We start from the raw sequence: 8,954 nt of genomic DNA on the forward strand, positions 1-8,954 counted from the left end.
CGATGTTCAAAGCCAGCCAAAAGCTCGTGGATAAAGGACTGGAAGCGTCGTATAAGCTGTCATTGCTCATCGCCAGATCTGGAAAACCGTATTCAATCGGCGAACAGTTGATCAAACCAGCTGTTGGGGAAGTGATAAAAACCGTTATGGGCCAGGATCCGAATCCAGTTCTCTCGTCGATTGCGCTCAGCACTGATTCCGTGGCCAGGCGGATTGATGAAATGTCATCAGATGTAGAAGATAAGCTGTGTCGTGAGCTGAGCAGCACACACTTCGCTATCCAGCTGGATGAGTCCAATTTGCGTGACAGTGAAGCCCTGTTACTCTGCTACGTTTGCTTCATCCGTGATCAGGAAATGGTGGAAGAAATGTTGTTTGCCCACTCTCTCCGGACCGATACGAAGGGTTCTTCCATCTTCCAAGCGTTGGAGAAGTACTTTACTGATATGAACATACCGATGGAGAACATTCTCGCTTGCGCGACGGACGGGGCACCAGTGATGGTTGGCCGCCAGCGTGGTTTTATTGCGCTTCTGAAGAACCAGGTACCGTCCGTGTTCGCCATTCACTGTGTCGTGCACCGCCAGCATCTTGTAGCAAAAGCTCTCAGCACCAGACTTCATCCATCACTCCAAACAGTAATCAAAGCAGTGAATAAAATCAACGTGTCGTCTCTGCACGATCGGCTGTTTCGTCAGCTTTGCCAGGAGAATGATGAGGCATTCGAGCGGCTCCTGTTGCAGACCGAAGTTCGATGGTGGTCCAAAGACGCTTGTTTGACCCGTTTCCATGCCCTCTTTTCAACAGTGGTCGAGTTTCTGGCGGAAATTGATACGGAGCTATCGAAGAAAGTGAATGCGATTGAGCATGATGTGGCTTACCTCACGGACATATTCAGTATACTGAATGATGTCAACAAACAACTCCAGGGTGACCATATGACGCTGATTAAAGCAAAGAAAGTGATCGGCGCGTTCGTAACCAAGGCGACTATGCACAGGGAAACCCTCGGCCGCAGAGATATGTACCATTTCCCCCGGTTGGCAAAGGAAACTGCTGTTTCTGATGAAGAGCTGCTCGTTTATTGCAATCACCTTGAGAAGATTCGTGGAGATATGGAGCAGCGTTTCAGAGACATGCTAGAACTGTCGGTGCCAGCATGGGTGATCAACCCATTCAAATGTGACATTCAAGATGTGAAGCGCGAATTACAGTACGAAATTTTCAACCTCCACAATGATGATGAGGCGAAGGCAACATTCTCGCAGCATGAATACAGCAAATTCTGGATTCTGGAGCAGGGCGAATACCCCGCAATGTGGACAGAGGCAGAACTGCTGCTGATGGCGTTCCCCACATCATACCTCGTTGAAAGAGGGTTCAGCACCGTGATGATGCTGCTGACCAAGTATCGAAACCGCCTTGACATTACCAAGAGGGCGATCTGCGTCTCCACCTCTCTGAGATGGAGCCAGACGTTCGTAATCTCGCAGCGAGTCACCAGGCCCACCCTTCACACTAACGGTATTTGGGCCTGTGATAACAGATTCCCAGTTTGCCTCACCTGGACCTGTTCTGCTGAAACATTGTAGGTCGTGCAAAATAAAATAAAAAGTAAAGTAAAATAAAGTAAAATATTATTCAGAAAATATTTTGGCTTCTGTTATTTTGGTTTCCTATCTACATAAATTCCAGGTGTCCGACCACGAACGATAGGACAATGGGGGCATTGGGCCGGTCCAAGATGGCAGAAGGGGGCGGTAGTCCAAAAAAGTTTGAGAACCACTGGTGTAAAAGGTCACATAATAACAACGCACCGCAAAAGGCATGTTGTTTGAAGTGAGGTCAAATAAGTTATGGAGGAAGTAGCGCAGGAAGGAAGGTGTCCAGCACACACACGTGCCGGTGAACAGGATTCTCTCACTCCCCTAAAATCTCACTCTAGAGTGATTCTGTCATAGGATAACACCACTCTCGAGTGAATTTTATCCCTGGGAGTGATTCTATCCTCCTACACCGGTGCTCCTCCCTCATACATAGCTTGGCTTCACGCTGTTGAAACCAAAGCTTTCAGAATCATTGTACTTAGGCAGTTAAGACCGAAAAATAGGGCGTATCGTTCATTTTTTCAGGAAAGCACCAAATTTGGCACAGATGTAGTATGGACCTATACAATTGTTTTCCAGAGGGGCGCCCAAAAATTCAAAACCCCTGGTGGCCGCCATATTGAATTTCAACATGACCGCCCTCTCTGACCTATTTCCCTCAATAACTTCTATACTATGAGCGATGACACCACAGTTCCAGTGTCTTACCCCATGTTTTCATGGTCTCTGAATCCAATGGGATCAATTGCATAAAGATTGGCATCCGTCATCTTTAATTTCAAGATGGCCGCCATGGTGTTTCCATTTTCCTTGAATCTCTCATAGTATTTTCGGTAAAATTTCAATTCCAAGTGATACACATTGTTTTATTGGTCTCTGATAACAATGGAATGGTATTAATTAATCAAAGTTACACACAGTTGCAGTTTTAACTTAAAATATTGTGGGCACTTGAAAGGTGGAGGCTCTCGCACAGATGCGTAGTACTACAAGCACTGTCCATCGCAGTCACACAGTGATGTGCAGGGGAGATTTGCCCTGGAGCATTTACAGTTGCCTTTACAGGCCGACTTACAATGGCAGCTTGTAAGCTCTGAACATGCCTCCTGTGTCAGTGGTATTGTGGTCCAAATTGGTGTCCAAGAAGTCCCTGTTTTCAAACAGCCCCAATCAGCTGGTGATGGAAGTTCTGGGTAGGGCACAAGTGCCTGACTCCATACGTGTCCAGCCTGAAAACATGCACGTTTTAGGTGTTGCTCGAAGGCGTCTGCTGTTGGGGGAATGTGATCAATTGTTCTTGCCTTCTTCGTGAACAAGTGTCGGCGCATGTCATTCACTGTCTTTATCTCGGTAGTCCGGTCATAGAGGATGGCAACATATCTTTCTAGACTCGGACTTCCTGCGGCCAAGGCCGGTGGCAATTTTATTGATGGCAAGGTAGCGGTAGCTTTTACCAGTGCCAATGGCAATCCAGAGTTCCTCTACACCGTGTGACTGGTAGGTAAAGTAGTGTGCTATTGCCAAGACCACAATATCAGAATCTACAGTTCGAATCAATACCCGTTTTCTCCCCTTTTTCACGGCACCCAGGACATTTTTTTGGATTTTTTCAATTTTCTGAATTTTTGGGCGCCCCTCAGGAAAACAATTGTATAGGTCCATACCACATCTGTGCCAAATTTGGTGCTTTCCTGAAAAAATGAACGATGCTTCCTCTTAACTGCCTAACTATTGGAATCTCCTGCGATGAAGCTAACTCCGAGGGCCTTTCACTCACTCACCGCAGGCAGGTTGGTGGTCTTTCTGTCTTCTACCGCCTCCTCTCCGGCCTTGCTCCCCCAGCTCTCTCTGTGCTCTGTCCCCCTAATATTCCCACAGGTCTCACAAGATCTGCCAGCAACCCTCTTTTGGTTGAACTGCCAAAATCTGGGCTCTCTGCTCACCTTCACTCTTTCAATCCCCTTTTCTCCCACCTCTGGAACAAACTCCCCCACTCCCTTCAATCCCACTCCTCCCTCCAGGTCTCTACAACAGCTGTTCACCACCATCTCTTGTCTTCCCCATCCAAAACGTTGATCTTTTCCACCCCCGCTAATTCACCCCAGATACACTTTTTTTGAAATTCCAACTTCTTTCCTGGAAGTCCTTGCAGTGTTCATATGTTTTATACCTCTCCCCCTCCCCCCAAGCCCTCCTCCTCTCACATTTCTCTCGATGTCCTTGCTCTCAAATGTTGTGTTTGTGTCCTTCCCCCTCTCTCCCCATCTGGTGTTCCACTCTCCTTATTTTGTTTTATGTGTCGGTTGACTTTTTGTGTGATTAATTTTAGCTCTTTCACGAGCCTCGATCTTGTATACAAAAAAAAAATTAAAAAAAATTGGTCATTTGGCCAGTTCTATCTTTACTGCATCTTGGTCAACTTGGTGATGTAAACTGATCCACATCCCCCATCCGTCTCGTTTTTCAAGATATAATTTCTGAAGGCAGAGATATCAGACAACTCCATTAAACAGTGAAATGCCTGCGATTAGTCTGTTTCGTCTTGCAATGGCCTCTTACGAAAGGAAAACCTTCTCACAAGCTCCTGACTGGCATTATATATCCAAGGTACCCATTACACCTCTTCCATTTCTCCTCTTGTGTATTACTGGCCTATTCTGGTGGATTGTTGCAGTAAGGATATCAAGAACTGGTCGGCTTTCATACCAGAACAGAGAACCGACATTTATGACTTCCTGCTTCGATATTGTTATCCTGGAACCTTCAGGGTCTACCTCTGATCAACTACTTGCCACTTAAAGTGAAAATTGAAAAATACTGACTCAGTGTATGATGATCAATGCTTTATTCAGTTTTCCCAAAATGGAAAGTTTGCATGAAGAATATTCTTTAAACGGTCATGATGAGTAAAACACACGTGTTTGTCTGTGCGCAGGTTACGAGCAGTAAAAGGCTCCATCTTCCTTTCTACTGAAGCCGTTATTTGTAGTCGCTGTGTGACAACTCTGCAAAAAAAAAGATGTGCAGTTGGTAATCTGATTGATACTTTCAACGAAGGTTGATGTTCAACTTCAACAATGTCGTTCTTTAGGGGTTTTTTTCTGAAGATCAATGATGCCTTATCATTGTTGAGCAGTCCTGCTTAAGTCGGCCCACCGATCCTCCTCGGCTCCTCCAAGACACGCAATCTTCCAGTATCCCACACCTGGTTCAAAGCTCCATAACTGGCTGTCTCGAAGAAATTATTTTTTGCAATTCCATCAACCAAAAGGTTCAGTTATTAACGATTACAAAATGGTTCTGAATTGAACAGGGGGGAGAGAGGACAAAGCCACTGCACTTTCAGCATTTCATTAACTATTTACTGCTGCACCCAAAGCATTGTGATGTCATGGCGTCACAGCAAACAAATACACTCTTGTTACAAGGGTATCTTATTTCTCTAAGTACGTAATGTAAAAAGTGCTTGTTCTTCTAATTACCTCCGCCACCAAAGGTGGATGGACGTTATGTTTTCACCCCTGTTTGTTAGTTAGTCTGTCTGTCCGTTTGTGAACAAAATATCTAAGTTGTGGACGGATTCAGACGAAATTTGGCACGGAGGTAGTGTATGTGACAAGGACGAAATGACTAGATTTTGGTGAAGATCCAGATTCTGATCGGGCAAATAGATTTTTTAAAGTGATTCTTCACCATTGGGAGACAGGGCCAAAAACGATACATAGCAGGATATCTCAAAATGTTATGGATGGATTTGGACGAAACTTGTTGGACAGGTTGTGTGTGTGACGAGGAAGAATCGATTCAATTTTGGTGAAGATGCGGATCTGGATCCAGCTAGAATAATTTTTAAAGTGATTCTTCACCATTGAGTGATACTGGCGTGACTCGGCACGCTCCGCGCACCTCACCACATGTCGATTCAGAGGGAGAAGCATCTTTGACCATTTCGGTGTCTTTTAGGTATTTTGGGTCTTCATGGTATTTTGGGTCTTCAGGGTCTTTTGGATCCTCTGGGCCTTTAAGGGTATTTTGGGTCTTTGGGGTGTTTTGGATCTTTGGGGACTTGAGGGTCCTTTTTCAGGGTATTTAAGGGTTTTTGAGGTCTTCATGGTGTTTTGGGTCTTCAATGCATTTTGGTTGGGCCTCCGTGGTCTTTTGGGCCTTCAGGGTATTTTGGGCCTTCGGGGTCTTCCGGGTCTTCCGGGTCTTTTGCGTCTTCGGGGTGTTTTGGGTCATCGGGGTCTTTGGGGCCATTTGGGTCTTCAGGGTCTTTTGGAGCCTTATGGCCTTTAAGGGTCTTTGGGGTCTTCATGGTCTTTTGTGTCTTCAAGGGTATTTTGGGTCTTCAGGTGTCTTGGGGGACTTGAAGGGTTGTCAAAGGTTTGAGGTGTCTCAGCAGTCTAAACGTAATTTAGAGTTCTGTATGTCTTTTGGGTGTTAATATATTTGAAGAAGAAGACATTTGGTCGCATATAAACACATATAACCATATACGTTTGCTCTTTTGTAATAAGATGGCCAAAAACCAGGGGTAGATCAGGGTATGATAGATTGGACCTATCGATGGTGATTCCTGTGATTGATTTTTATTAAATGTGACTCTGTATTGTGATTTTCTGGTCTACTCTGAGATACAAAACGTAAACTGTTCACCAGTCCACCTTTGGTTGCAGAGGTAACAAGGGTATCTAAGAGAAATAAGTACGTAATGTAAAAAGTGCATGTTCTTGTAAGTACCTCTGTCACCAAAGGTGGAATGGGGTCATGTTTTCACCCCTCTCTCTCTAACTGTCACCAGGATATTTCCAAAAAAATATGAAGTTAGATTTTGTGGACAGGTTGTGTGTGACAAGGATGAAGTGATTCTATTTTGATGAAGGTCCTGATCCGAATACTCAAACTTTTAAGTGATTCTTCACCATTGAGAGACGGGGCCAAAAATGATACACAGCACGATATCCCTAAAAGTTACGGACGGATACGGATGGATCTTGGTGGACAGATTGGGAATGTGACAAGGACGAACAACTTCGATTTTGGTGAAGATAAGGATACATTAATTATTTTTTAAGTGAGTCTAAATAATTGAGAGATGGGGCCAAAAATGATAAATAACATGATATTTCAAAAAGTTGTGGACGTGTTATGACAAAACTAGGTGGATGAGTTGGTAAGGTGACAGGAACAAGCCAATAAGGTTTTGGAGAAAGAGGGGGGGGGGGGGTGCCACGAATAGCGGGGTTGAAGGATAAACTAGAGGGAGACTTGGACAAGTAATGGAAGAGGGAAGGAATGAGGGGGGAGGAAGCAGAGCATCCATGTAGTGGACAAAACGGATGATAGAAGCAAACTCTCAAGAATGAAAACTGCAAACGGGAAGGTGGGAGAGTGGGGGTTAACTGGGGTATAAATTATCATAGTTTTGGATCGGGGATGATCGGAGATGGTGGGGAACAGCTGTCTTGAAAACCTGGAGGGAAGATTGAGATTGAAGAGAATATAGAAGTTTGTTCCATGGTGGGAAAAAGAAGACCTAATGAGTGTATGTGAGCAGTGATTCTGAATATTGTGAGTTTCACCATAAAGGGGTCGATGGCGGAGCACGTGCGCCCTGCAGAAACCTGGGGAGGGGGAAGGGGGGACAAAGTATGGGAAGAGCAGAGGGTGCAAGAGCAGAAAGGAAGGGGTAGAACACAGAGACCAATGATCTCTCTGCGACGGCAAAGTGATAGATCCATAAACTCAGCTTCATTGGGGGATCTTCCAATAATCTTGAAGGCCTTGGTTTCCACATTGTCAAGCTGAACAAGGTGTGATGCAGGGGAGCCATCCCAGAGGAGAGAGCAGGACTCTATCAAGCTGTGGAGAAAGGCCTTGTGGAAATGTAACTCACTGATTGGGACTGGTAACTCATTGATTGGGACTGGTAACGAAGCAGATAGACGATTTCGTAAATGAATGTCAGGAATGTGCACGAACATGGTAATCTCTTGTCCACCTGGTCACAGCCCCAGGCTGGAGCACCCCCCTATTGTTTGGTAAATGGAACTCGCAGCAGGGAGGAGCGAGTTGGTGCCAGGAAGGCGAGCAGGATGACTGAGTAACATTGCTGCAGAGAAGGGATTACGATTTCAGCGCACAGAGGATTAACTGAAGTTTGCCGATATAAACAGAAGAGACTTTGAGTCAAAGGGCACTCATCATCAGAACCTCTGCCCGTCGGGAGGAAGGAGGACGGGAATGGCAGAGGAACATCGGCCGAACAAGAAGGACCATGCGGATAGAGTGACCTGGTCCATTGAGTTAAACGGTAGTTATTTGGTATTGGAATGAAAGTGAACAACCAGTTAATAAAGTCATGACCTTTTGTAAAACCTGTTTCCGACCATTGGCGTCTTGAGTCTCACCTACACTTCCACGACAATCTGGAGGCACCGCTGGGATTTCGAGTGGACGTCGCCAAGGTAAGCATGGCGTCTTGGGGATGGTCCATTATGAAATACGAACTTGTGTTTAATTCTGAACATGGTTGAGGATGTGTGTGTGGGGCTTGCCGCGATATAAGTAACATAATCCAAGGAGTGTAAACGTATTTTTGTCACGACCATCCGAGGTAAAAGTCAGGATGGAACGTTTTAAATGATTCTATTATTCGTGTGCTTGCGAGGATGCGTACGGTATACGCTGGGTGTTAAGAGCCTTACTCTGGTCTGCAGGCAAATCGGCTCATGAAGTGCACCATGAGGCGATTTGTTTGCCGGTTCGGTAAGGTTCGGTAAGGTCCGTACACGTGTACAATCGTGTACACCCGTTTTAAATAAATAAATAAATAATTTTTTTTAGTTTTCCCGCCATTTCTAAAACTCGTTTGATTACAATATAAATTAATGACAGACAACGCCATCTCATGCCGGTCCAGAATTATTGTGAAAGATGGCGATTGGATGAAAATTGCATACCGACACTCCCTCACTGTCCCTCATTATCCCTCAATTCCATTTCGGCTACCTGTCTCTTGCCCCCGCTCTTTCTTGCGAAATGAACGTTCTTTGAACAAGTGGAATGATTTAGGAATGTTTAGAGGTCATTGCAATATTAATTACTGGGGATCATTTGTGAAATTTCATGAACAGATATGTGCAATGGATCCAATTTGAGTGAGTATGAGAAAATTTGGTGCAGGATTCGTGGAATGTACAAGGCTGGTACATGTGTTTAGCACTTGGAGACGTACCCCTGAGCTGCCCGCTCTAGGTGTGCGATTAAGGCGGCGGACAAAGAAAGTATTATATACAGATATTTTTTCTCAGTCAAATTGGATGGGAAAAATCCACTTTTATATTT

Source organism: Myxine glutinosa, chromosome 1 (genome assembly GCF_964187855.1).
Source record: "Myxine glutinosa chromosome 1, kmMyxGlut1.1, whole genome shotgun sequence".
Lineage (NCBI taxonomy): Eukaryota > Metazoa > Chordata > Myxini > Myxiniformes > Myxinidae > Myxine > Myxine glutinosa.